The sequence below is a fragment of the Sorex fumeus genome, unplaced genomic scaffold, assembly GCF_029834395.1.
Source record: "Sorex fumeus unplaced genomic scaffold, SorFum_2.1 ptg000079l, whole genome shotgun sequence".
Classification (NCBI taxonomy): Eukaryota; Metazoa; Chordata; class Mammalia; order Eulipotyphla; family Soricidae; genus Sorex; species Sorex fumeus.
In genome coordinates, this window is record NW_026606136.1 from 672214 (window position 1) to 699865 (window position 27652).

Consider the following 27652-nt stretch of genomic DNA (forward strand, 5'->3'; position numbering starts at 1 on the left):
TCTCTCTTTCCCTCTCTCTGTTTCTCTTTTGGAAATGTGATTTGAATACAGATACTGAAAAGTTATCATGTATATACCTTTACCTACTTAACACTCAGTTTTTATCCAGCATGATCATTTCCAACTACTGTTGTCATACTCTTTCCTTCTCTATCTTACCTACCCTCTTCCCCCCAGACACTTGTGGTTAATTCCAACCATTGGCCAGCATTCCTAATCCCTGTTTTTCTTTGCCTTAGATATTAGTCTTCTACTGTTTTTCTTTGCCTTAGATATTAGTCTTCTACGTCATATCATTTTTTATGTGCCACAAATTAATGCAGTCATTCTACATCTCTCTCTCTCTCTCCCTCTGATGCATTTCACTCAGGATGATAGTCTCCATGACCATCTATATAGACAAATTCCATGCCTTCATTTTTCATAGATGCTCTGTACTATTCCATTGTGTGTATGTGTGATAGTTTCTTCATCCATTTGTCTGTTCCTGGGAATTCACGTTGTTTCCATATTCTGGCTATAGTGAATAGGGCTGCAATGAACATAGGAGTGGATATGGACAGTCTTTCAAAAACTAGAAAATGAGCTTCCACATGACCCTGCAATACCACTTCTGGGAATATATGCTAAGGATTCAAATAAGCACAATAGAAATGACATCTGTACCTAGATGTTCATTGCAGCAATGTTCACAAGAGCCAAAATCTGGAAACAACCCAAGTGCCCTAAAACAGATGACTGGTTAAAGAAATTTTGGTACATCTACACAATGGAATACTATGCAGCTGTTCGGAGATATGATATCATGAAATTTACTTATAAATGGCTAGACTTAGAGAGTATAATGCTAAATGAAATGAGTCAGAAAGAGAGGGACAGACATAGAAGGACTGCACTCATTTGTGGATTATAGAATAACATAACATGAGGCTGACATCTAAGGATAGTAGATACAAGGGTCAGGAAGATTGCTCCATAGCTGGAAGCCTGACTTATGAGCAGAGGGGAGAAGGCAGATGGAATAGAGAAGAGATCTCTAAGAAAATGATGGCTGGAGGAATCGGTTGGGATGGGAGATGTGTGCTGAAAGTAGATAATGGACCAAACATGATGACCTCTCAGTGTCTACAAAAGTAGAGAGAGAATATATGGAATATGTCTGCCATGGAGGCAGGGGGAGGGTGGAGAAGGGGTGTATACTGAGGAGATTGGTGGTGGGGAATGTGCACTGCTAGAGGGATAGGTGTTTGATCATTGTGTGATTGTATCCCAAACATGAAAGCTTATAACTATCTCAGGATTATTCAATAAAATTAAAAAAAGAAAGAGAGAGAAGTTTTCTGTTCATTTCTTCTCCCCATTTTTGATGGGGTTGAATTTTTTCCTTGTAAAGTTCAACCAATGCCTTGCATATATTTGATATTTATCCCTTATCAGAAGGGTATCTAATGAATAACCATTCCCATCCCATAGGCTGTCTTTCTATATCGGTCACTACTTCTTTTGAGGGCAGAAAATTCTTAGTTTAATGTAGTCCCATTTTTATATATTTGCTTCCATTTGCTTGGTCAGTGATGTTTTATCTTTAAAGATACCGTTAGCTTCAATATTGTGGAGGATTTTGCCTACATTTTCTTTCATGTACCTTATGGATTCTGGTCTGGTATTGAGGTCTTTAATCCATTTTGATCTGACTTTGGTGCATGGCATTAGATATAGGTCTGAGTCCATTTTTTTTGGCATGTAGCTGTCCCGTTTTGCTAGCACCACTTGTTAAAGAGGCTCAACTTCATATTTCTTACTCCCTTATCAAAGAACAAATGATTGTATATTTGAGGATATGTGTTAGGTTACACAATACTATTCAATTCGTCTCCGGATCTGTTTTTATTCCAACATCATACAGTTTTAGTTACTATCTCTTTGTATTACAGTTTGAAGTTGGGAGGGTGATACCTCCCATCTTCTTTGTTCCCCAAGGATTGATTTAGCTATTCTTGGGGATTTTTTGCTCATATAAATTTCAGGAGTGCTTGATCAATTTCTTTGAAAAATGCTATGAGTATCCTTATAGGGGATATATGAATCTATTTAATACTTCAGGGAGCATTACCATTTTGACAAAGTTAAATCTTCCAATGCATAAGCAGAGGACATATCTCCAGTTCCTTATGTTCTCTTTCATTTCTTGAAGTAGTGTTTTGTAGTTTTCTTTGTACAGGTCCTTTATCTCCTTAATTAAGCTGATTCTGAGATACTTGCTCAGATCTTAGGGGAAATCGTGAACGGGAATTTTTTTTTAATATCACCTTCTTTTTCATTATTTGCATATAGGATAGGCATGGTCTTTTGGGTATTGGTTTTGTAACCTGTCACTTTACTATACAAATCTATTGTTTCTAGGAGCTTTTTAGTAGTCTTCAGGATTCTCTAAGTATAGTATCATGTCATCTGCAAATAGTGAGATCTTGACTTTTTCCTTTCCCATGTGGATGCCCTTAATAACTTTTTCTTTCTTAATTGTTATGGCAAATACTTCCAATACTATATTGAATAGAAATGGCAAAAATGGGAAATCTTATCTTGTCCCTGATCTTAGAAGTAAGACTTTAAGTTTTTTCCCAATTAAAAATAATGCTTGCTGTGCTGGAGCGATAGTACAGCAGGTTGAACATTTGCCTTGCACGTGGCCAACCTGGGTTCGATTCCCAGCATCCCATATGGTTCCCTGAGCACTGCCAGGGGGTAACTACTGAGTGCAGAGCCAGGAGTAAACCTTGTGTATCACTGGGTGTGACCAAAGAAAGCCAAAAATAAATAAATAAATAAATAAATAAAATAATGTTTACTGTGGGCTTGTGGTAGATGTCTTTGACTATATGAGAAAAGTTCCTTCAACTCCCATTTTGTTGAGTTTACATCATGATGGGTACTGAATCTGCATCTATTGATATGGTCATATGGTTTTTTTCTTTTCTTTTATTGATATGATGAATTATGTTGATTGATTTGCAAATGTTAAACCATACTTTGCATTCCCAGTATGAATCCCATTTGGTTATGTTGTATGATTTTTTGATGGGTTGTTGGATTCTACTTGCTAATATTTTGTTGAGGGTCTTTGCATTTGTGCTCACCAGAGATATTGGCTTGCAATTTTCTTTTTTGTGTGGTGTCTCTGTCTCCTTTTAGTATCATGAGATATGTTTCTCATAGAAACTGTTTGGGAGTGTTTTGTTTCTTCAATTTCCTGGAAAAACTTGAACACAGTTGGTAAATAGTTCTTCTTTAAAGCTTTGGAAGAATTCAATAGTGAATCCATCTGTACCTGGGCTTTTGTTCAGGGGAAGACTTTGATACTGTTTCAATTTCATCTATAGTGATAGATCTATTCAGATATTCAACTCTTGGTTCAACCTTGGGAGGTTATAAGAATCCAAGTATTTATCCATATTTTCTAGGTTTTCTTGTTTCATCACATACAGACCCTCAAAGAAATCTCTGATGATCTTTTGAATTTCTGTGGTTTTTGTTCTGATGTAACCATTTTCACTTCTGATTCGATTTATTAGGGTTCTTTGTGAATCTTTCTTGTGGCTTATTTATCTTGATTTTTTTTAAAGAAATTACTCTTGGTTTCATTGATCTTTTGGATTGCTTTTTAGGAATCCATCTTGTTGATTTCTGCTCTAAGTTTTATTATTTCTTTCCTCCTGCCTGCTTTGGGCTCCTTTTATTGGGCATCCTCTAAGATTTTAAGCTTTGAAGTTGAGTTAGTTATGTGGACCCCTGCCTTCTTCTTGATAAATGTTTGCAGAACTAAAACCTTTTCTCTTAACACTGCTCTAGCTGTACCCCATAAGTTCTGGTAGCTCATCCTCATTCTCATTTGTTTCCAGGAATAGTTTTATTTCTTCTTTGATTTCCTCTTTAATCCACCGATTGTTCAGCAATGAGCTGTTTAATTTCTAGGTGCTTGATTTGATTCTTCATTTCTGTGTGTTGTTTACTATCTTAGGTACATGAGGGTCTGAAAAGATAGTTGATTCAGTTTCTATCTTATTGATTTTACTGAGGTATGTTTTGTAGCCCAGCATATGGTTTATCTTGGAAATTGCTCCATATGAATTGGATATGAATGTGTTTTTAACTTTTGGGGAATGAAAAGCCCTACTAACACCCTCTTTCATTTCTTCCTTCAGAGACAGTATTTCCTTGCTTAGTTTTAGTATCATTGATCTATCATGAGTGACAAGGCAATGTTTGAAGTCAGAGACTTCTATTATATTACTAACAATGTCCTCCTTGAAGTTTATTGGCAGTTGTTTTAAGTATTTTGCTGGCCACTCTTTGGTGCACACATGTTTATGTTTTTCCTGATATACAAATCCCTTTATTATTACAAAATGGTCTTTGCTGTCCCTTCCAATATTTTTTTGGTCTGAAATCTATGTTGTTGGATACTAGTGTGACCACACCAGCTTTTATGAAGGAGTTGTTGTCTTGAGGAACTTTTCATCCTTTGATTTTGAATGTGTGTTTGTTCTGATTGTTAAAATGTGTTTCTTATAGGCAGCAGAATGTTGGATTCAGTTTCTCTATTCATTTTGCCACTCTGTGTTTATTAATTGGTGCATTTAGACCCTTTACATTGAGAGAGATTATTGTCATGGGGTTTTGTGCCATCTTTCTGTTTAAGTTTGTTGTGTTTGTGGGGTTTGTCTTGTCTAATAATAGCTCCTTAAATCCTTTTAAAATTGGTTTAGAGTCTATGAAGTTCCTGAGTCATTTTTTTGTGAAGTTGTGTATCATTCGTTCAAATATGAATGAGAATAACCATAATGAGAATTCTTGGTGAGGCATTCATTTCATAGGATTTTTTTCACTATATTCTACCACTGTCTTTGGGCCTGGAGGGTTTCTTCTAATATGTCAGCTGTAAATTTAATGCTCCTTTGTATGTGATTCACTTTTTTTGATCTTGCTGCTTCCAGTTTTGTGTCTATGGTATTTGTAGTTCTGATTATGATATCACTTAGAGTCTTTTTATTACAGTCTCTTTTACCTGATACTCGTGGGCTTCTTGGATCTGAAAGTCTGCTTTCTCAAGCTTTGAGAACTTTTCAGCAATGATATCTTTTACTGTTACTACCTCATTGAAATTGCCTCCCTGCCCCTCTGGGACTCTGATGATTCTTCTGTTATTCCTCTTGAATTCATCCCATACATCTCTTAACCTCCCTTGATCTATATTGAAGTTGTTTTTTTCCATCTTCTGTTGTGCCTGGATGCTTTTTGCAGCTCGTCTTCAAGCTCACTGATTTTGACTTTGACTGTTGTCATTCTACTATTTTGGGTAACCATTGATTTTTTTATTTCATCTATCGATATTTTATTTGTAACACTTCTGTTTGTTTTCTTATTTCTGCTCTCATTTCTTTCTGTATTTTATTGGCTATCTATTCAACAGTTTCATTCATGTCTTCCTATATTTTTTTGGATGTCCAATTCACTGATTCTTTGAACTCATTAAACATCCTCACCATTTCATCTTCGAATTCCTTATCATAGAGATTGTGTATGTGGGTATTCCCTGTTGAGTCTTCAGGGCTCTTTTCTTCATCTACTCCTTGTAGTGGGAATCTGTGCTATTTTCCTATGATGCTGTGGTAGTCTGGAGGTGGATCCTTGCAATTCTTTCAGTGTCCCCCTCTCGCTGCCAGGGAGGAATCTGGGCAAGTTTGGTACATTGGTGTCTCCTCTTTTCCCTTCAAGGATATCACTTTCCTTTTTGGTGGTCCTGTGTGACTTGTGTGGGGCCTCTAGCACTAATTCAAGTAATGTGTTTTTTTAGATTGCATTGGTACAGATTCATCCATTCACCATTATTTTGGTGAGTTTGGGTGATATTTTTATTGGAATAGGCTAGTAAATTATTGACTTAATGTGAATGAAGTACCTAGGTTATCCTCATAAGAGTTGGGTATAAAAGGCTTATACAAATCAAAAAGTGAAAATTTTGTTTCTTGGAAATACTTTATATAGAGAGTGATAAGGACAATGAAATGTCATCACTGAGAATCCATTTCTTGTCAAGCAGTGTGAGTGTATTTAATATTATGTAATCCTCCCAATCACCCTTTCTACAAATGAGAAAACTGACACACAAATATTAGTAAATAGAGGTAATGATTTTTTCTAGCTTTTTTCTAAAACCTGCAATATTTTCTTTGATGAATATAATGCTTTGTAATATGATTCTAGATTTTTACTTTTGTTTTGTTTTGTTCTTGGGTCAGTGATATTCTGGGTTGATTTGACTGGTTCTCGTGGAACCTTGCAGCGTTAGGGATAGAATCCAGGCCTTTGTCCCTGAAATCATGCACTTCAACACTTTGAATCATTTCTCAAGCATTGTAATCTTATATTTCATCATAGCATTTTTTAAAAAATACATAGAAGGTGATGAAAATTAGTCTTTCCTTATTTTATTAAAATGAATCTCCAATTCTCCAAATTGTCAATCATGTTAAATTTCCATTTGATTAAATGTTCTAGAACCCTGAATCTCAGTGTGATGTGTAAACATGACATTTTAGAATCATAGATAAGCTATGTGGGTTGAGACAATGCTTTTAATATTTCCAACTTTATTTAATGCTTAAAAATGGGGTTGTATTTATTCTGTTTTGCTAATTCAATGGAGTATATTTTCCAGTGATCCAATATTTTAAGAGAGCCAATTTGTGCATATATAATCATTGCCTTTTATGTCAGAATGTTAAAAACAAAACAAATCTGAAAAGCATCAGTAAGGATTATTGTAATCAGTACACTAATATAGTAAATTTCACTTCTCTTTTCTCTATTGAGAATTTTATTTTATGATTCTGTTTATAAATTTACAGTCTTGTGCTTATAAACTTAATAAAAGTAAGTATTCATATTCATTCAGTATTTGTTTTGTTCAATGATAACACTATAAATTATTCTATATAGCTAATCTAGGTTTTCTATATGACAAAAATTATGAAAAATACTAGCTTGTTTTAACCTAACTTTAGTAATATTGTTCAAAAGTATTCATGAATAATTGATATTTGCTATCACATTTATGAGTTATTTATTCCTTGCAACAATCTTATTAAAGCAATATGCTGATTTTACAAAGAACAAATGCAGAAATTGACCTCAGCAATTAAGTAACTTTGATAATATATAAATAACATTATTTCATGGTGTGTACAAACCATAATAGGAATCAATTAACAACACTAAGGTTTTAATTTGGGGTCACTGTCCTGCCGTTATTCATTGATTTTCTTTAGTGGGCCCAGTAATGTCTCCATTAGTTGTTACAGTAATTTGGGGCAGTTTTTATCAAAAGCTATATTCTAAGTAACTATGGCATACCAGCTCCCAGATTTTGTTCTTAATTCTTGGAAAGACAAAGTGGAATAAGGTAAACATACCTTTATATATTACCATTTTGGGGTTGGCTACTCAAATAAATATATATTTTCTATATTTTTAATGCACAGGTCTTATGTGTATATGTATCATAAGATATAAATAGATATTTATACCAAAAAATTGGCGAAATTCACACAAAATGTATAATTATTCAAATAATCTTAGTGGAACCACCCTATCAATATGAGGATGCAGATAAATAATTTTATACTCATATTCCAGAAGTTAACTGTACAATAGAGTAAAAAGCATCAATTACTGCTATACACATGATCGTAGTTGATTCTCACAAATGTAAAAATGTACATGAAATAAGTTATAAAATCAGACAGGTCTGCAACTCACTTATTTATATTTCTAAATGTACAAACCAATCAAAGATGTTTGATACCAGGTATTGAAGGACTGAACTACAATGATGTGGGTAACATGTAAAGGGGAAATAGTCAACAATTAAAATATGAAAATAGTTCTTGTATATGAGTTTAAAAGAGAAACAGGAAACTTCAATTTTAAATTAGAAGGTGACAGGAATTTCCAAAATATGGAAAACAAAATATGGAAAACCAAAGAAAAACTATACAGAACGTAAGAACATTAACTTCTGAGAAATGCAATTTAGAGTGATTGTAGAGTATTGATCAGAAGGCCCTGACCTAGCAATTGAAAATAAGGAAAAAGAAAGATCCATTGATGGGACACATAGGAAGATAAAGAAAGAAGGAGGTAGAAATTGGGATAAAAGAGATATTTGAGGGGTCGGAAAGATGGTTCAAAAAGCTGGAGAGTATAGCTGGTAAGGCACTTGCATGCAGCCGGCCTGAGTTTGAATTCCCAGCACTGCTATGGTCCCCAGAGCATGGCCAGAACTAATGCATGACTACGAATCAGATGGGAGCCCCAATTCAGTCCTCAAGCTGGTGGGACTCCTGTTGTGTATGCTTCCTCCCCCAAAAGAGACTAGACAGATTTTAGAAACTATGTTAAGAAAAAGTAGAAGAAAGGAGGAGAAAGAAAGAATTGACTTTAAAAAGATATTATGTCACATTGAGGTTCTGCAATCATATGCTTGCTAGAAATCAGATTTTTCTAAGACATACTTTGCAGCTGATAGGAAGAAAGAAGGCAAGTGAATGATAAAGGTAACTTTATGAAACGGTGAGAAAAGAGTTTGAATTTTCAAGAAATCAAAGTTTCATAGTCCCGTCATTCTTATTTCCCACAGACATTTGCCATTAGTTATGTTCCCTTTGATTCTTTACCTATTTATTCATGGTGACACTAATACGAAAACACTGTCTTTCAATGCTGCTAATGTGTGGGCTTTCATGGACTTGCTTTAATCATCTTCCTTCAGAGAGGGGTATTGGGAACTCAAGTTTAATCAAATGCTTTCTGTTTTTCACTTTTTCTATTTGGAATTGAAAAGGGAGAGGAAGGATGAAGGCAGTGGGCTATTAGAAATATGAATGTGTTGTGAGTAAAAGTCTGGATTTTAGTGAAAAAAAAAGTGAGAGAAAAGACACGTATAGAAAAGACAGAGGACATAGTTGGGCTAATTTAAAAAGATGAGTTTGTTCCAAGAAACTGAATTGAACTCCATAAAAACACTACAGTATACACCGGGACATGTGCCCTTAAGTATAAATGAGCAAAACAAGACTTAAAGGGAACTGAGTTTTCAGTTAGAGTGAAATGCATATGAATTGTGGGGTGCATATAGAAGAAATAAGTATGAATAATAGACAGAGCTTCACTGCTCAAAAAAAAAAACCCTGCCAAAGTTCAGGTTACCAGAGTTAGGGCCAGGAATGAATGTAGGTTGTCCACGTGCAAGGTGCTTAGCTATTGAATTCTCTCTCTGTTCCTATGGAATATTTATATGCAAGGAGGAAATTTTCACTGTCCTAAATAAGATCAAGCAAATCTACTGACATAATATGAAAAACACACAGATGAACAATGTCAAGGATACAGAAAACCAGGAATGTATAGACTTGAAGATGTTTAATTTAAATGATCATACATTTTCTTGTTATAAAACTATATAAAATCACAATTTTCTTAAATATGTATGCATATGTATGTATATATATATACATATTACCTCCAGGCTGAGAGCAGAGGACCAGTGTCCTGGTCTCCAGGGTTTGTGCAAGCAAGGCAGTCATCTTTTATGCTTATTATATCTCTCTAACCCAAGACTCATATATTTTTTCACAGTTTTCTCCTTCTATACATAACTTGTATTGTTCATTAAACTCTTTTCTATTTCTTTTTTTAAGCTTTAATGTATCTCCTGCTCAATGTTTACTAAATTTAATGTTACTGACCCTCTGCTTCTGAGTGGGAGATGAAAGGGATAATTTCAACTGCTTCTATCCTAAAGCAAATCAACAGCTTTATTAGTGACAGATAATGTTAATCTTACAGAACCTTTTATTAGGTCTTAAAAATATCTAGCATCATAGGTATGTGAGCATTATTGTGAAAATCTGTTTTAGCTATTCAGTCTTCTCATTGTATTTTACTACTCTAAGTAGAGTACAAATACATCAGTACTTCATATTCCAAACCAAGTTATCCAAATAATACATTTTAATGTACAAGAAAAAATAATATCAAAACTAAATAGCAAATTTTCTATTTTTAGGCCAAGCATATTAAACATGCAGAAAATATGATAAGCTGTATTATTTGCAATGTGTTAGCAAATTAGAAATAATCTCAAGAAAGATAAGCCACAGTACAAACATCAATAGGATTTCCTGAGGCAACATAAAAATGGTTTTAATATTAGGAAAAAATTAATGAAGACAATGATCAAAATAGAGGAAATATATCTTAGCAAGCAATTGCTTCCCCAGAGTTACAGGATAAAAATTCAATTTTGCGCCAACCAGAGAGCAGATTTTGTTTACGGCTTAATTTTGTCTTAACAAAGAAAAATCTAACTCAAATAAACTCAAATTATAACTTGGTTAAAACACGAATCTTGGATTTACAATTATATTCATTGAGAGTGAAGCAAATTTACTGAGGCCAGTGTTACAAAACATGCCCAAGAGCCTGTGATATTGATTTTAAGATGTATCTTTATACTTTCTATAGGGTTAAATGGATCTAATGATCTGCTTTTAATTTTCCTTTTGTTCCTTCTTTGGATATTGACTGTATAAAGTTACCTCCACGTAACTTCTAACTTCTGTAGTGATTGGTAATACTCTAGGCACCTAAGAGTTTATCATCTTTATATGTCTTGAGGAAGTCACTGCAATCTCCAAAGTTGTAGAACTTGTAACTTGCAAAAACTATGATCAATTACAGTAAATAGCAAAATATCAAATGCAACTGCATTATGAATTTGTAGCATTCTATTTTTCTAAAATGTATATTTTAAGGAAAATCAATATTTTACTGTTATTTTCTTTTTGTTGTTGGGGAAAAAAGCTAGATTTTGAAAGAAAATGGGAGGAAATGAATAGTAGTATAAGATATTCTTAGTTCCTGGAGTTTTTTAGATCTCAGAAATAATCAGAATATCATTGAATTGTAATAGTGACATAGAAATTCTGGAAAAAAGAAACATAATTTAAAAAATCTAACTTGCAAGCCAGAAGAAGCATCAGTGGACCTTGATCACTGGGGCAAATACCTCAGACTTCAGTGAATAAAAAAGGAACTTGATAAATTTTTGATTAAAATATCCATCTTGGAGTAAGCCCCACAGAATTTGATTATAAATTGTCTTCAGCTCTTGTTCTTCATATTGGCAGGTGACAATTCTACCATTGAACTACAGTTTATTTTATTTAACCCCCACAAACAACATGTTGTCTACTTTTATGAACTTTCTCTCTAAAATATATATCATCATCTAAAGACACATTTTAGTTTAGTTTTAATTCATTTTTGTTTGGTGACCACACCCAGCAGTTCTAGGAACTTACTCCCAGCTCTGTGCTCAGGGATCAATCCTGGTAAAGCTAAAGGAACCATGTGGGTACCAGGGGTTAAACCCAAGTTGTTCACATGCAATGCAAGTGTCCTATCCTCTTAGCTATATTCCCCAGGCTTAAATACACTTCATTTTAAACCACTGCAAGCTCTTGTCTGAAAATTTCAAGAACAAAGTTCTTAGTTTTTCACTCTCCTTTTCATTACCTATAGTAGCCATGGAAATTTTTAAAGCAAAATTTAACAACGTCATTCTACTGGTTGAAATGCTCCAGTGAGTTCATATTTTGCTTCGGATATGATCCAGACTGCTTACCAAAGGTTGCCATGCAGTCCATGATCTGGACCCCACCCACATTCTACATCTCAATCTTATTTCTAATAACTCTTCCTGCTAGCTTGGTGTCAACTGCATTTACCTTTTCATTGCTTAAAAATAAGTCTATGCAAGACCGATATATTGACTATTTCTTTACATAAACATTCTATTTCTTTATCTTACACATCAGTCTTATTCTGTGTTAGTCGGAAATGACCATTCAATATAAAATTTCATCTTCTCAGCCATATGACTTACTTCACTGTCTAAATTTCATTAATAGTCCTAAATTACTTTGCTACTTTATTTTATTAAAATGTGTATTCTACTTGCCTTTCTGTGCTCCACAAATAGAAAATTTTCCAAAAAAAATTATAGTCTGGAGAAGTCTGTGTTCTTTCCTAGGCAATTATTTTTCTTTTTCCTCTCCTCTCACATCTAAGTAAATTTCTTTCTATAAAAAATATTTAACTTCACTATAAAAATAAAACAAAAAAAATAAAAAAATGTTTACAGACTTGGGGCTGGAGTGATAGCGCAGTGGGTAGGGCATTTGCCTTGCACGCAGCCGACCCAAGTTCGATTCCCTGCATCCCATATGGTCCCCTGAGCATCGCCAGGGGTAATTCCTGAGTGCAGACCCAGGCGTAACCCCTGAGCATCGCTGGGTGTGTCCCCTCCAAAAAAATTGTTCACAGTCTTTAACACTGTCTACAAGACTTAGAACAATGCATATGAAACAGTCAGTGCTATACACTTTGTCTGAGGTTAACAAAGTTTATTTATTGAAAAAAATAACTTAACAGAGGAATAAACAATAAAACATATTAATTAATCAATAATCCCTTGCTCTTTTTTAATATACAAGTTATTTGTCCAATGTTGGGCTGGAGCAATAGCAAAGCAGTAAGGCGTTTACCTTGCATGCAGCCAACATGGCCAACCCGAGTTCGATTCCTCCACCCCTCTTGGAGAGCCCGGCAAGCTACTGAGAGTATCTCGCCCGCACGGCAGAGCCCGGCAAGCAACCCGTGATGTATTCGATATGCCAGACACAGTAACAACAAAGTCTCCAATGGAGACGTTACTGGGCCCACTCGAGCAAATCGATGAACAACGGGAGGACAGTGCAGTGCAGTGCTTGTCCAATGTTACAAAATTGACTCATTGTATTTATTACACAATTGAAATACATAATTGAAATGAAATAATTTTCATAATCTAAAATATATTACTTAAAGGAATATAGAACAACCGAATATTATTTTATTTGAAATACTAGTAGGTATATGGAAATATTAGGCAGAGGTCTCAAAATCCAAAACTGCCAGAAAAATCTGTAGTCATTCAATATTCTGAAATTATGGCACATACTGAATGTTAGTTATAATTCTATGGTAACAAACAATCCTGGCCCTGCCCTGACCAGGATTCCCAGGGAGTTTGAATTTCTTAAATTGGACACTTTTAGTTTTAAAGGTAAGGTAATTTATTCCCATATTTAGTTAAAATTTGGAGCTGGAGCAATAGCACAGTGGGTAAGGCGTTTGCCTTGCACACAGTCGACCAGAGTTTGATTCCTTCACCCGCTCTCAGAGAGCCCTGCAAGCTACCGAGAGTATCTCGCTCGCATAGCAAAGCCTGGCAAGATCCCCATGACATACTCGATATGCCAAAAACAGTTACAACAAGTATCACAATTTGTTATGAGATGTTACTGGTACCCGCTCGAGCAAATCAATGAACAATGGGAGGACAGTGCTACAGTGCTACTTAGTTAAATTTTATAAAAGCTTTCCTTAATAATTTATGTTTATATTGTCTTTCCTACTGCTCTCTCCTATTTAATTGTCGATATAGAAAAATATTAAGTATCTTCCCTGTTTTGAAAACATAGGGCAGAAGAAAAGCTAAGAATGATCTGTACGTCATTGAAACTGGAAGAAGGGCAAGTAGATAATACTATTGGTGCCAGGAAAAGGTGATTAGGAAGGCATCACAGTATTGGGAAGAAGAGGAAGTGAAATGGAAGATAGCATCAGAATCACTGTTTTTAATGAGCAATCAAGTTCATAAATATTTATTGTGGTTACTGATATATTTGCATTTATATCAATTTTTGCTTAGGGCTTTTAATTCCCAGACATTTCTCTGCAAAATATTTGTTTTCTGAACTATTGTTTTTTTCTTCTTAATCAATTTGGATAAAATACTTTCTATTTTTCTTTTTTTTTGCCTATGTGGTTATGTTAAGGTTTAATTTCTCACAATGAACAGCATAAATAATAAAAACGAATATATTTTTGCTTCTCACAAGTAAAAATCGAAATTTAGAACACTTTAACAGGAACCTCTGCCACCAGTATTTTATATGTTATAGATGCTTCAACATCTGTGTTGAGAGTGGGCCACTTCTAGCCATATTCTATCCAGTAGCATGGGAATGATGCTTCCAAGCTTGAACCTAGCAAAATATTTCTCAGCAGTGACAGAACTAAAGGTCCCCAGGACCACCTGAGAGAGCCAAGTAGTGATGGAGTCATTCCTTATGTTTATCCAGCCCTATTAGCAATTTTAAGATAGAAATATTTGGGTATTATTATTTTGTTTTGAAACATATGGGGTGCTGGGGATGAAACCTGGGTCAGTCATATGCAATGCAAGTGCCTTACTTGCTGTACCATCTCTCTGGCCTCAATATTTGTTTTATGACTTTCATTATTCTTATTAATTTTTTCTTAAGTAACCATGACATAGAGCATTACAAAAATATTTCCACAGTATCAATGATTAAATTTTAAATTTTATGTTTTAGATATTGTCGCGTTGTATTATAACATTATATGTTGCAGGTGTACATCATTGAAAATTAATGCTTGTCTATCACATTAAATTCCCCAGTGAAAATCCATTTCAAACTGTTATTATATATTTATTCATTTTGTTCTAATTCACCTGTCATCCTTCATCCTTTCCATCTAGTAACCATTCATTTGAGTCCTAATACAAATGTTTATTTTGATTGTTTTTTTTTGGGGGGGACTACACCTCCCCATGCTCAGGGCTTACTATTGGCTCTGTGCTCAGATCACTCAGGTTTCAAGGGTTATCTGTGGTGCCAGGGATGAAACCAAGGTGGAGAGAATGTACACTTTACCCACTTTCCTCTCTCTTGGGCCCCCTTTTCTTTTTTTCTCTTTACATGGCATGAATAAAATTATACGTGACTTATTTTTCTTCCTCTGACTCATTTCACTTATCTTATTCTACCCCTTTCATGCTGTTGTAAATGGCAATTTTGGAAAATCAGATAAAATTTGGGGGCAGAAATCAACATCTGTAACTTGGAGTTTTGCTTAAACTCTCTAAAGTTAATTCATGTTTAAATTCACAGATAATCATGATGGAGGTAACACCTTGTATTGGCATCCTTTAAGAAAATGTTTTAGCAAAGAAACACCATTCTGGACTTCTCATTCATGGATGTTTATTAACCATAAGTGATGGATCTTAGTAACACCCGTCTGTTTTCATTCCTAGGAATTACTGCTCATTTGCCATTCCAACAAGGTTCTAAACTCATGACAAAGGTGAAAATGTAAACTGGAGGTTTTGGTATGGAGAAAATGAAATGCCATTGGAAGAGGAATAGATTGAATTATAGAACAGGGAAAAGTTCTTATTTTATCCATACATGCACATGTACATATATGTTTATGTTGCATTCTATATTTATGTATGTATGTCAGAGACATGGAATATAATATACATGTATTGCATATGCATTTCAGTCACATTTTGAAATTCACAAGAGTTTCATTGCCAAATTTTTTTATGCCAAGAGTAGGTATCATTTGCATTTGTTTTCATAATCATTTCTATAATTGTTTCTACAAGTATACAAAAATAGCTGGCTTATTTCTACCACCTGCCTAGCAGAGATATACAGAGAAGGCAATAATGCATGTTTAACTTATTCTTTATATTCTAACAAATAATATGATCACAATATTGGAATGATATCCAACTTAGTCTTCCAGCATTAATGCCAGGGTTCTTTTGTAGAAACTAGGCAGCCATTATAAAAACTAAGCTGTCAAATACAGAGAGGTGAATGACTAATTGTAAATGTTACTTGAATACATTTGCATATGAAAAGTTTTCAAAAAACTTCTTTTAAGAAAAGTGTTTTGTGGCTGCATTTACTATATACAATCATTTGGTTTAGGATGTGCTATCTATAATCATCCTTACACTTATGCCAGCATCTTTGAAGTCAAAATAAAAGCTCCAAAGTTTTTAATAAGGTATTATATATTCTTTCTCAATTGGGTGTTTTCAATATCCACTTAGTTACTTACCTTTTTTATCTGGAAAATTACTTTGTTTTGCTTATATATGCCATTGTCAGGACTTCATCTAAATGCATAAAAACAGGGAATGCAAAATAATTTTGACTGAAATAAAATAAGAACATTTGTAAATATAAAAGTAATGCATCAGAAAGAGGACATTAGAAATTATAGCTCTGTAGCACTCCCGTTGTTCATAGATTTGTTCGAGCGGGCCCAGTAACGTCTCCATTGGAGACTTTGTTGTTACTGTGTCTGGCATATCGAATACGTCACGGGTAGCTTGCCAGGCTCTGCCATGCGGGCGAGATACTCGGTAGCTTGCCGGGCTCCTGGAGAGGGGTGGAGGATTATAAATTATAAATATTTAAAATATTTGAGACAGAAGTAGCATAATTTCAAAATATTTTATTTTATTCTATAGTGATCTTGGCATTTTGATCTGCATTTTGATGTCCTTAGAATAGGTACTAGTTCAAATACTTTCTGTTTCACATTTCTCTATAATTAGATATTAGGCAGATGTTTGTTGTTTTTTTGTACAAAATAGTTTACCATTGGACCATTGTTCTCAGGCAACCATGAATCCCTGAAATCCCTGCCCCAGTTCATTACTCCTGGCACTGAATTAAGATTTTAGAGTTTATAGCTGACCTTTTGTTCCCTCATCTATCAGCTCCATGCAATTTGTTTGTAGAATCTACCTTCCACTTAAAAGTAATATAGATGATAGCCAGACTGATAGTTACACCAAAAAACTCAGTACTCTATATTCATTAATATTTCTGAAGGTGTTCCAGTAATGGGCTCTGCTTAGTACTCATATTGAAAACACTTTGGAAACCTTGATGCTGCTCGGGGAAGTTCACCACTAATGGTAGATTCGAACTATCAGCATGTTACATTGCTGAATGTTATTGTAATCTAGGAGATACCCTTATTAATCTTCATTATAGAGAGCACCCAAGCAGTACTCAGAAGTTTGGGGAGGGGAAAGAATCACTCCTTTGGTACATGATTTGGTCGTTGGGGCCTGAAGTGCAGTTCTGGGTTTTGGGGGGGTTCCTCTGATGGTCCTCAGGAGAATTTGCATTGTCAGAAATGGGAATTGGAGCGTTAAACATGTAAGAGATGCTTTCTACCTATATGAGCCACATTCTTAGCTTATGAATCAAAATTTTAAAAGTTTATTTTCTTATTTGTGTGCTCAACCCATATTATTCCTGTTAGAACTGTGAGTGCTAAAAGAAACTTTAATTCAAGAAGATGAAGGGTGAAATATCTTTCTAAATTTATGTACAAAGACTCTACAATTTTTCCCTCACCAAATTAAGAAACATTGTTTTGTGCTAAATAGCTCTATTAAAATCTTTGTTATTAAGTCATTTTATTATCTCCTCAAAAGCTTTCTTTTAATTTTAATGCATTGAATAAAACCAATAAGAACTTTAATAAGATGGGTAAATAGCCAATTAATAATCATCTGAATCAAAACTTATGGATACATGAATAATTTCACACAATTGTTTTCTTCTTTTTGAGACTTAAAGTGGCTGAAGTTTAGAGAATTAAATTTAGAGAATAAAATTTTTTGTGTAATATACTCAAATGCTTCTATTTTGTATCAAGGGCATACATAGCAGTGTTCAGAGGTTACTCCTGGCTCTGTGCACACGGGTCACTCAAAAGTCACTTCTGGTAGTACTTGAAGAACTATATGCAGTGATGGGGATCAAACTGAGGTTGATAGAGTATAAGACTAGTGCTTTATCTCCTATAATCTCTCCAGCTTCTAAATGCTTCTTATAGGCAAAATTTGGTAAATTTAGTTTGCTCTGGAGTGTAAAATTACCCACAAAAAATGTTATTTTAGTCTCTATAAGAAGATGAATATCTTTTCTATGACCAGGTTAATAATTTTAGTCTTATCATTTGGGTGACTACATTAATGATCCAAAGAAAATCTGTCACTATTCTTCCAAACATTAACTTCAAACATATATGGTGTTAACAGAAGGTCATTATGTATGAGCAAATTTCCATAAAACATGCAGACTGCAAACATTTATAATAGTAAAGTTAATGTATCCCTGTATAATACCCAAAACAGACAGATAATATGCCTAAATAATAAGTCAATAGAGGAAACTTTCTTCATTTTCTTAATTTATTTTCCATGACACTAAGAAGTTTTATTTATAATGGATATTCTTATTACTTTAAGACTATATCTGTATTAGCATTAATAGCAACAATATCACTATTTTTATTATGGAAGAAATAATAATGTCACAATGTTTATTACAGAAGAAATAATAAACATTTTTTTCTGCATGCTATCTAGAACAAACTGTCCCCTTTGTACCAACTAGCAATTTCTTCACATTTCCTCTGCCACCTGTACCATAGGGAAAGGAGGTAAAAATGATCCAGTTTATTTGGGTCCAAGGCCTAACTCCCATATCTATAATATAAAATAAAATTCCATGAGCTACCTTAGTAGAAGTAAAAATTATGCTGAGGACACCTAGAATATAAAGAGAAATTTTATCTGTGGGTTTCAAGATAAGCTTTACTGATATGGTAATTTAGCTGATCCTAAAGAATAATTGGAAAGAACTGAGGCAGAACAAAAAGGGTCAATCAAAATTGTGTTCAGAAAAGAAACATTTAAGAATTGAGGAGATAGCTCAACATTGTGGAGTGCAGGGTTAGCATGTCCCAAGTCCTGAACTTAATGTCTGGCACCGTATGATATACCCACCCCCTGTCTTGCAAGTTATATATAGCCTCAGTGGTCCCCTACACCTAAAAGGTGGTCCTCATGTCCTCTGGCACAGCTGGTCAGAACAAAGATGAGATATCTGCACCATAGCACAGAGCATCCCTGGGAGTGTCCAAAGCTCTTCCAGATACCATAGGGTTTGGTGTTGGGGCAGTGGAGTGGTGTGGCGACAGTAATTTTGTATTTTAATAACATCAATTTTAACACTTGCAACTTCCTAAATTATAATTATAAAGAAAAAAATTCATGTATTCATACTTTTAAAACATTGAAGGAATGTTTTTGTAGACATGAAATAGTGAAAATTAAGATTGAACAGAATAATGAAGATGTATTGGAGAATTATGGGAGTGAATTTGGGAAAATTACAATATGTGCAACTGACTGAAGCCCTAAAACTGTGAAATACTTTTTTCTTGGCTTAGCAAGGTAGTTTATGTGAAATTATCCCAGAGTATGTGAATATAAGTATTTCATGCTTGTATTCATATCAAGACCTGGATTGTATACAAGAGAAGCCATATTTCTGCCCAACTTTTAAATTAGAACAGCAAAAGAATGTATAAAACACATATGCATCAATACTCATATACAGAAGAATTTTTAAAATAAAGCAATGATCTAATTTGACCTGAAATGGTGGGGATAACGTACTTTCATTTGAAATTATCTAATGATTGAGATCAGACAAGTTATTTCTGGTGTTTATTAAATTTTACTTCTGTAGGCATTGTTGACAACACATATTTGAAGTGATTTGAAATTTGAAGTAGTTTTTATGATTCCTATTCAAAATGCATTTTTCATTGTTTCAGATGATGGTGCCTGTCAATTAGCTGAACAACTGTGGTGAGTAGTTTTTTACTTTTCTCAAATCTGCATGCAATATTTTCCTTTGTGACATTCCAAAGGACTTATGTTTCCTGTAAAACATATCAAAATGTGAACAGTAAAATGATCTGAAAGTCAAGTATGTCCTAAAGTAGGCTGTGGTTTTTGTTTTTCTTTATCTTTTCTAAACTGAGTCTGCAACACTGACGTACAAAGTCTAGAATGGCTACAGTTTTCCATTTCATAAAAAAACCACCTGCTGAAAATTCCCAATTGTTCACATCACTGAAAGAACAAATTGTTTTGTAAAGAAATATTTTTAAGTAATTTAAAGTTATGTGGAAGTTTGATAAGAAGCAACAGAAGTTTTTATCTCTTCTTCCCTTGTTCTCTTGAGGTGTTAATGATCACAAACATGTTACACATATAGGTTGATTTTCATTTTCCTGAGTTTATGGGTGAATGAACTGGAAGCAGAAATTGGGAGTTGTCTCTTCCATCTTTCTAATAAACAAAATCTTGCTCATTTTGTGAATTTCTGCTGGTAACTGTGAGAAAAAGGAAACATAGTATTAAATATTGAAAATGATCAGATATATGCTGCAATGACGTTGGATTCTGGAGAGAGATTAGGAGAAAAGAGAGAGTGAGAGAGAGTGAGAGAGAGCTTTCTTTTCCAATTAGGGGTTTTTGAATTCTTATCTTCCTTTTTAAATTATACTTAAGAATTTTGATTTGAGTCAGATTATATCAATAGAGATGTTTGTTTTCACATATGTTTCACTTATTTTAGCTTTTAATCAAACTCTTACAATGTGTTAGAGGAAAGAATTCTTGTTTGCTCTGTTTCAGTGTTTAGTAGGATTATTTTGTGGTGTTTATTGTTGATAGTGCAATACCTAACATTGACTAGCATAGATAATTATTTTTGTTTTCTCCTATTTTATAAGAATAAAAAAGTAATTTTTATGTCTCATATAATAGGCTTGGGGTGCTACAATTATTTGTTAAAATAAAATGAATAAATGTATTTTGTATCAATATAATTCATCTTTGGAGAAGTTGATATAATTTTTTTATCATAGAAAAATGAATCCAAGTTATGTGTTTGTTTTTGTAATAGCAAACTGGTATTTACATGGAGTCTCTTCACTTTGTCATACTCTGTATCAGGCTGTTATTCATTTTATATCTTTGAGAATTTATCAGTTTATAACATATTAAAAGAAAGGATCACTGTTTTTGTTTTTGCATAAACTTCAGTAAAGAAACTGAGTGACTTTGTATAGCAAGGGTATACAAAGCACCCTGCAATTACCCTTATACCAAACCTCAGGGAAAAATTAGAGATCATCCAAAGTGACAGGTGGACAAGAGAAGAGTAAGAAGGCTGATGTTGCAAAAAGTTCACTAATAATTTGCATTAGATAGGTAATGGGTAGCTGTACACTATGCTGTATGAGCAAACATTTGAGAAGAAAATAAAAACTAGTAAATTTAACTGTACATTGCATTTGTGCATCTCACATTATAATATAACTAAAAATCACCTGGATTTTTATGTTTAAAAATTCCAATTCAATAGTTCTTCTCTTTCAATGCAAGAGTTTTTATAAGCTAACATTTCTATAAGGTCCAAGAGTCCAAAAGAGCTGCTGGACCAAGAATCATACAGTGAATATAAGACACTGTAAAAATGATTATCTCCTTTTGCATTCTGCTCATGAAATTTTAGTCAAGACATTAACTTTTAAATATTTAATTTGGATTGGACTTTCAGTGCTCTTATTTCAACATATAGTGATCAATCTTAATATAAGAGCAAAAATGTTTCAGTATAGACCCACACACAAAGAACTAGGTGTGTTCTTTGCTAGCTCTTGCGGTCTGTTATTTTCCATAACTGTTAATCAAAGAATGTCAATTTGTGTGAGTCTAATACTTTTCAATTGTTTGCCATGCACAATTTTACAAAGAAATAAAAATATCCCATGTTTCTTTTGATTTTACAATCTATTGAAAGACAATCATCATCATCAATCTCTCAAATGATAAAAAGCAACAGTGGTCTAGGGTTTAGAAAGTGCTCACTATAATATATATAGACATTGTTGACAGTGCTATGCTTGAAAGTACTTGGCAGGTGCCTTTAAAATGTAGTCAGATGTCACTGGTTTTGTATCATGTTCCTATTGACATTATAATTGCTTTCTAGTTTAATTTTTAAGTATGAAGATTAGGAAGAATATGAAATGAAAGTCCGCCTAGGCAGTATTTCAGAAATGATGAACAATAAGACCAGGAGATCCTACTTAAGGATATGAGAAAAATTGCCTTTCTGGAATCCAGAATATCCTAAGAACCTGGAAAAGGTCAGAGCAGTGGATGTTCCAAAACTCGTCTGATATTCTGTTAAAATCAATTTGTCTACATTGTATTTGGAGGTTTCATGTAGTAATCATTTGTAAATTTAAGGAAAACAATACAATTTGAGCCCCACTCAGAAAAATTAACTCTTAATTTTGGGGGGTAGAGCCTGGCACATAAATGCCCCAACTCCCTGGGGGAAACTTGAGTTGACAGCAAATCCCTGGACTAGGACCCGAGATTTGTAGCCCCTTGAAATAATACTTAAGTCACAGGACATAATCACTATCCGATTAGTTTCCCAGAGAGTTCTGGGAGGATAAGTTTGACTTAAGAATAGTTTTCTTCTCTGTAAAGGCTTATGTGGATGTTTCAGTTTTCTTTTATGTGACCTTTCTTTCTAAAAATAAACCATCCGCAAGAGATTCTCCACATGACCTTTGTCTTTCACAGATTATTTAGACTTTCACGTAGCTTGGAGCTTAGTTCCTAGGAGTACTCCAAGTGTCTCTTCTGATCAGATCCCTGCTAAAGTCTTATTGGCCAAAATATGTCATGTGGTCAAGGCCAAGCCTCTCTAGGAGAGAACCAACACAATGGTGAAACCTCCTGAAGACTTGGTTCAATTTCCCATAGAAGATATGGTTGACACCAAAATCCACATTGCTTTTATTTATGCTTTTATTTTGAAATATTAGATTTATTTTGAAAATATGCAAGTAAAATAAGGAGGAAAGGAAAGAAAAGGGAGGGAGAAGTTGAAAGAGGAGAGAGGGAGAGAGGGAGAGAGAGAGAGAGAGAGAGAGAGAGAGAGAGAGAGAGAGAGAGAGAGAGAGAGAGAAAGCACAGGAAGGAAACCCTATAAGTAAAGCAATAGAAACGAGGCACTCCTTGAGAAATTACAAGTGGGCAACTTGAGAAAGGAGTATGCCTCCACTCTGCTTTTACTTACCATGCTATATTTCATCCCTGGAGAAATTAAAAGTGACCAGGGAAGGGAACAAGTCAAAATATTACTGAAGTTAAAGAATAAAGAAGCTTAATCTCTTCTTGTTTATATAATATAAACATTTTAAGAACTCAAGAGGAAGTTTATTTTAGAAAATTCCATACTGAGGTAGAAGGCATGGATCATGAATTCGGAGTTTTGGAAGAATATTTCCATAATGACAAATTTGTAAATATTTTCCCACTGAATTTTACACTTGCCCTAATACAGGATCTTATTTTGCGAAAGTACACGTCTGCATACATGTGAAAAATAGTAATGACAATGGTGATACTTTTTATACTTTTATACCAAATTATATCTTGGTAGAGCCCACAAAGTTTGCAGAAATGACCTGGGTCTGAAAATTTCAGAATGCAAAACACTCTTGATGTCACCAGAGAACTATATGTAAAATAGAAAGACCTCTCAATAAAAGTTTACAAATATCCTTGGAATTTGAGCAGAATTTTAGACCAGTGGGCTTCTTTTTTGCATTCATTAGTTATGCAAAATGTTACTGTGGTGGTCATCAGCTTTCCTAGTCACTATTGTCCCATGCCACACTCATTGATGGCATAAGGACCTTGATTGCCCAACAAGAGTTTTAAATCACTGCTTTCCAGACTGTTTGAACCAAATAAAACATGTACCTCCAGTACTCTAAATTTCGTACTCTTTACAAGTTCTTAATTTTATCTGTGCTTAACACTACTCCCATCATTAGGGAATAACAATATTGAAAATTGAATAAACTCAGTATTATCATAGATCACTCAAGGGTTCTCCTGATAGCTGAAATTTTCTTCGAATTTGAAGTAAGTTTTAAAGTAGATGTCAAATAAGTGATCAGAGAGATAGTGCAGCAGATAAGGTGCTTTCATTGTGTGCAGCCAATGTAACTTCTAATCTGGAATCACGTATGGTCCTCTAACCACAGCGGGAGTGACATGTGAGCACCAAGCCAAGGATAAGTAATGAGCACTGCTGAGTGTGATCCCAAAACCAAAAATGTCCTTTCAGAGATGCCAAGAAGGAACACAGATCTGTGTAAGAAAAACATGCTTTGTTTGTTTTATCTTTGCAGAGAATGGAAGTGTAGTACTCCACTCCCTTTTGTTCCTATTTGGAAGTAGATTCGCTTTTTATATTCTCCTAGGGAGTTTATTTATAGAAATAAATGAAAAAATGAGGCAGGGCCAGAGAGTTTGTTAAATTTCTTGCCTTGCATAAGGTGGATGGTGGTTCAATTTCTGGCACCACATATAGCCCCTGGAACACTTTAAGGAGTCAATATTTAGCATCCCGTGGTATGTCCAAAGAAACAAACAAAAATACCGGGTTCATATCACTGCAAATAGAGAGAAACTAAATGCTCTAATATGTCAAATAGGGATTTCTAAGTTGCACCAACAAAATAATCAGGTGCCTGTAGAAATGAGGATTCATATGTACAGAATTCAAATGTTGTGTATGCCTAACAGATAATTGTGCAATCAAACAGGTACCTTTGATTAAAATCATTGTATATGCAAATGTAGCATTTGCTGAAGCAGTTATATTTTGGCACATGCATGTGTAATTTGTGGTTTCAAATTTAAGATAATTTAATGGCAGAAATAGTCTTGCCTATTTGATCTTGTATTTTGCATATTGGTCAAATGTTACCTTTCCCATCTTATTTTCAATCATCATATTACCACTTCATAGGTTATATTTATCTTTGTTTATAATATGTTTAAAATAAGAATTAGTTGCACATAAATGGTCATTGTATGCCGCAATGCACTCTATCAACAGTGCCAATGGCATAACTGTGATGAGAAGATAGATAAATCTTTTAAAAAATCATGAGTCAGGAGACACAATGATCTTGAATGCAGCTATCCAGATTTGTTCGTTGAAACCACATATGGTCCCCTGTGCATTTCCAGGAATAATCCCGGAGCACAGAGCCATTAGTAAGCCCTGTGCAATTTTGAGTGTGGCCCAAATTATTTAAAAAGCAAAAAATGTAAATGAAGTAAGAATTATTCTTAACAGATTTTGGTCTGTACTTTTTGTGTGTTTCAGGAACTATCTTAGAAAAATTATTAAGTGCATTAGTATGCACAGGTTACATACTTCCCTGAGCTAATATCTATAATTATAGGCACAAATTCTTTTTTCAGACTTTTTTTTTCTCTTATGGCAATGTAAGCTTGGCATATATTTAAGGGTTTATTGTTGACACATCCTTTTTGAATTATGTCTCCTTATTAATTGTAAATGAGAACAAGTCAGTGATTCTAATGTAAATTTCAATAAATTCTTGGAAGAATTCAGTATTTCTAGTCTTTAATATTTGATTAATGCTAAAATCAAAGGTAGCTGTACATTCCCTTCGCATTGTAATCATGTGAATAAAAAGATATGAATGAGGACATAAATATAAACATATTTAATAGAAAATAGATATATAAACACAAATATGGATAGTAGAAAACAATAATATTATGTAGTTTCAATTTTAAAAGTATCTCAAAAACTTCCAACATGGACAATAAATTTTATGCTCACATGTTTAAAGTAAATATTTGTAGAAAAATCATTAACCTATGGGTACCCCCAAAAAAAGTCCTCATTAGCTTAATTTTAATTTCAAAAATGATCAGTTAATCTAAACTTGAAAAAATAATTTATTCTCATCAAAAATGTTTGTTTATTATTATTAAATATTATTATTTTTTCAATATTTTAATAGAAATTCCCTCAACAGATCTAGTAAACCAACTTAAACTGCTAGGAATATTCTGTTAGAAAGTATGATAGATTTTACTTTATAACTCATTTTCCCTCTTGATTTTATATTAACACCTATGTAAGCATTAGACAGGTATTCATTCAAATGTCAACCATGTCTTCATCCATGTTGGCTGCTATATAGATCATAACATATCCCCAGTCATCTTCAGCACTTTCACTCATACTCAAAGTCTTTAGTGCCAGAATATCTTCTGCTGTCTCTTAGTAGAGTTCTCTTGACACTAAAATCCTTGTAATGCCAAATCTATAGATATCTTTGTGAAACATATTTTTTATGTCTCTATTTAGATGAAAGACATTTCTCATACATTCAGATTAGAAATCTGAGGCAACCCTTTAATACCCCTAAAATATTTGAGTTTGTCTAACAAAACATGAAATTTCAAAGCTGCGACCTATGTATTCTGTTGATTTTTTCTTTTTTAAAAAGAGGGTCAAAAAAAAGAACATAAATATGCAAATAAAGTATATTTGCATCAATTTCTTTGCCGACAGGGGTTTTTAATGAGAAATCTCAATTTTTTCAAATACTTGTCATTTCAAATGTGTTTGTCTCCAACTGTTTCCTCTCTCCTTCTTAGATTCCTCTTATATATGCTGCTATAAAATATTAGTGGACTAACTTTTCTCAGATAACTGGATCAATTGAAAAATTCTTAGCACTGCTATCATGCACGGATATTGGGTTGATCTTGGTTCTTAAATTAGGTCAGTAAAGAATCCAGAGCCAATTTAGAGCAAGCAAAAGTAGAGTTCTATCATGGAAAGGAAAGAACACTCCAAAAATAACATAATTTCAGCATAGAGGCTCCATGGACAAGCTGCAGGAAAATTCTCATGCTGGGCTAGTTAATAGTTTCTAATAACTAAGGAATGGAGTAGACAAAGTCACTGGGTGAAAATTTCTAGAAATTCTCCTTCCTTGGGAAGCCATTCTCTTGTTTTTTCCAGAACTACATAGGCTGGTGAGTCATTATGCATTACTATGAGCAATAGATTATTTGATGGAGGTATAGGGGGAGCCTGGTGAGGATTCCTATGTCTTCATCTTTTTATGATGTACAGATACCACATAGGATATTTGATTAAAATACCTCATGAAATTTCATGCTTTTCTAGGTCATAGAGATGCCAATTCTTTCCCTCTCTCTCAAACCTTCAGGTTCTGTAATTTGTTTTTCAATTCGGAATATAGCCAGGATGAGCTTTGTTTTTGCTATCCCATAAGAGTTATTTCCTCTCTTATAATGGGTGTCAGCTCTCTCTGCTGTTCACTGTACCTTCACCAACCCCCACCATGAGAGGCCTTTGCTGCCACCATTCATTTCTTTTTTCCCCCTCCAAGTAGTTTCACTCTACAGTCCATTTTATTTGTTAGAATATCCTCTATGAAAATAGAATGCCACATCTGCAGGGAAATTTGAAGACTTTGCTTCTGCTGCACACATCTTTGCCTTGATATAAGCAGATTAACAGGTCTACAGCACTAGGTGATAAATCTCCTTATGGTATCTAAACTTTTAAGGTGCCTGCCAGAGGCACTCAGACTTCATACCAGCCACTTAGACAGGATTAGGTAAATCTAGAAGCTGCCCGGAATTGCAAATGTCCATTGCAAGATATCATTGAAATAAAATCTACAGACCCAGGGCCCATTTAAGCCAATTTCATCTTAACTCAGGAAAAGTACACCAGTACTTGCCTCATTTATTAGCTGAAAGTCTAAGCTATTTCCGGAGATAGTCCTTAATTTAACAGTAAGCCAAAGAAAGCTA

At 34.0% G+C, this 27652-nt stretch overlaps 1 protein-coding gene across 4 annotated transcripts in view; it reads left to right on the top strand.

Annotated features, from left to right (window-relative positions):
• Positions 1-27652, top strand: part of PTPRD (protein tyrosine phosphatase receptor type D) — a 1654013-nt gene that overhangs the window by 555999 nt on the left and 1070362 nt on the right. For all 4 annotated transcript variants that reach the window (XM_056130610.1, XM_056130612.1, XM_056130611.1 and 1 more), the window contains exon 5: positions 19702-19735. The gene's annotated coding sequence lies outside the window, so the exon portion shown is untranslated. The remainder of the gene's footprint in view (positions 1-19701; positions 19736-27652) is intronic.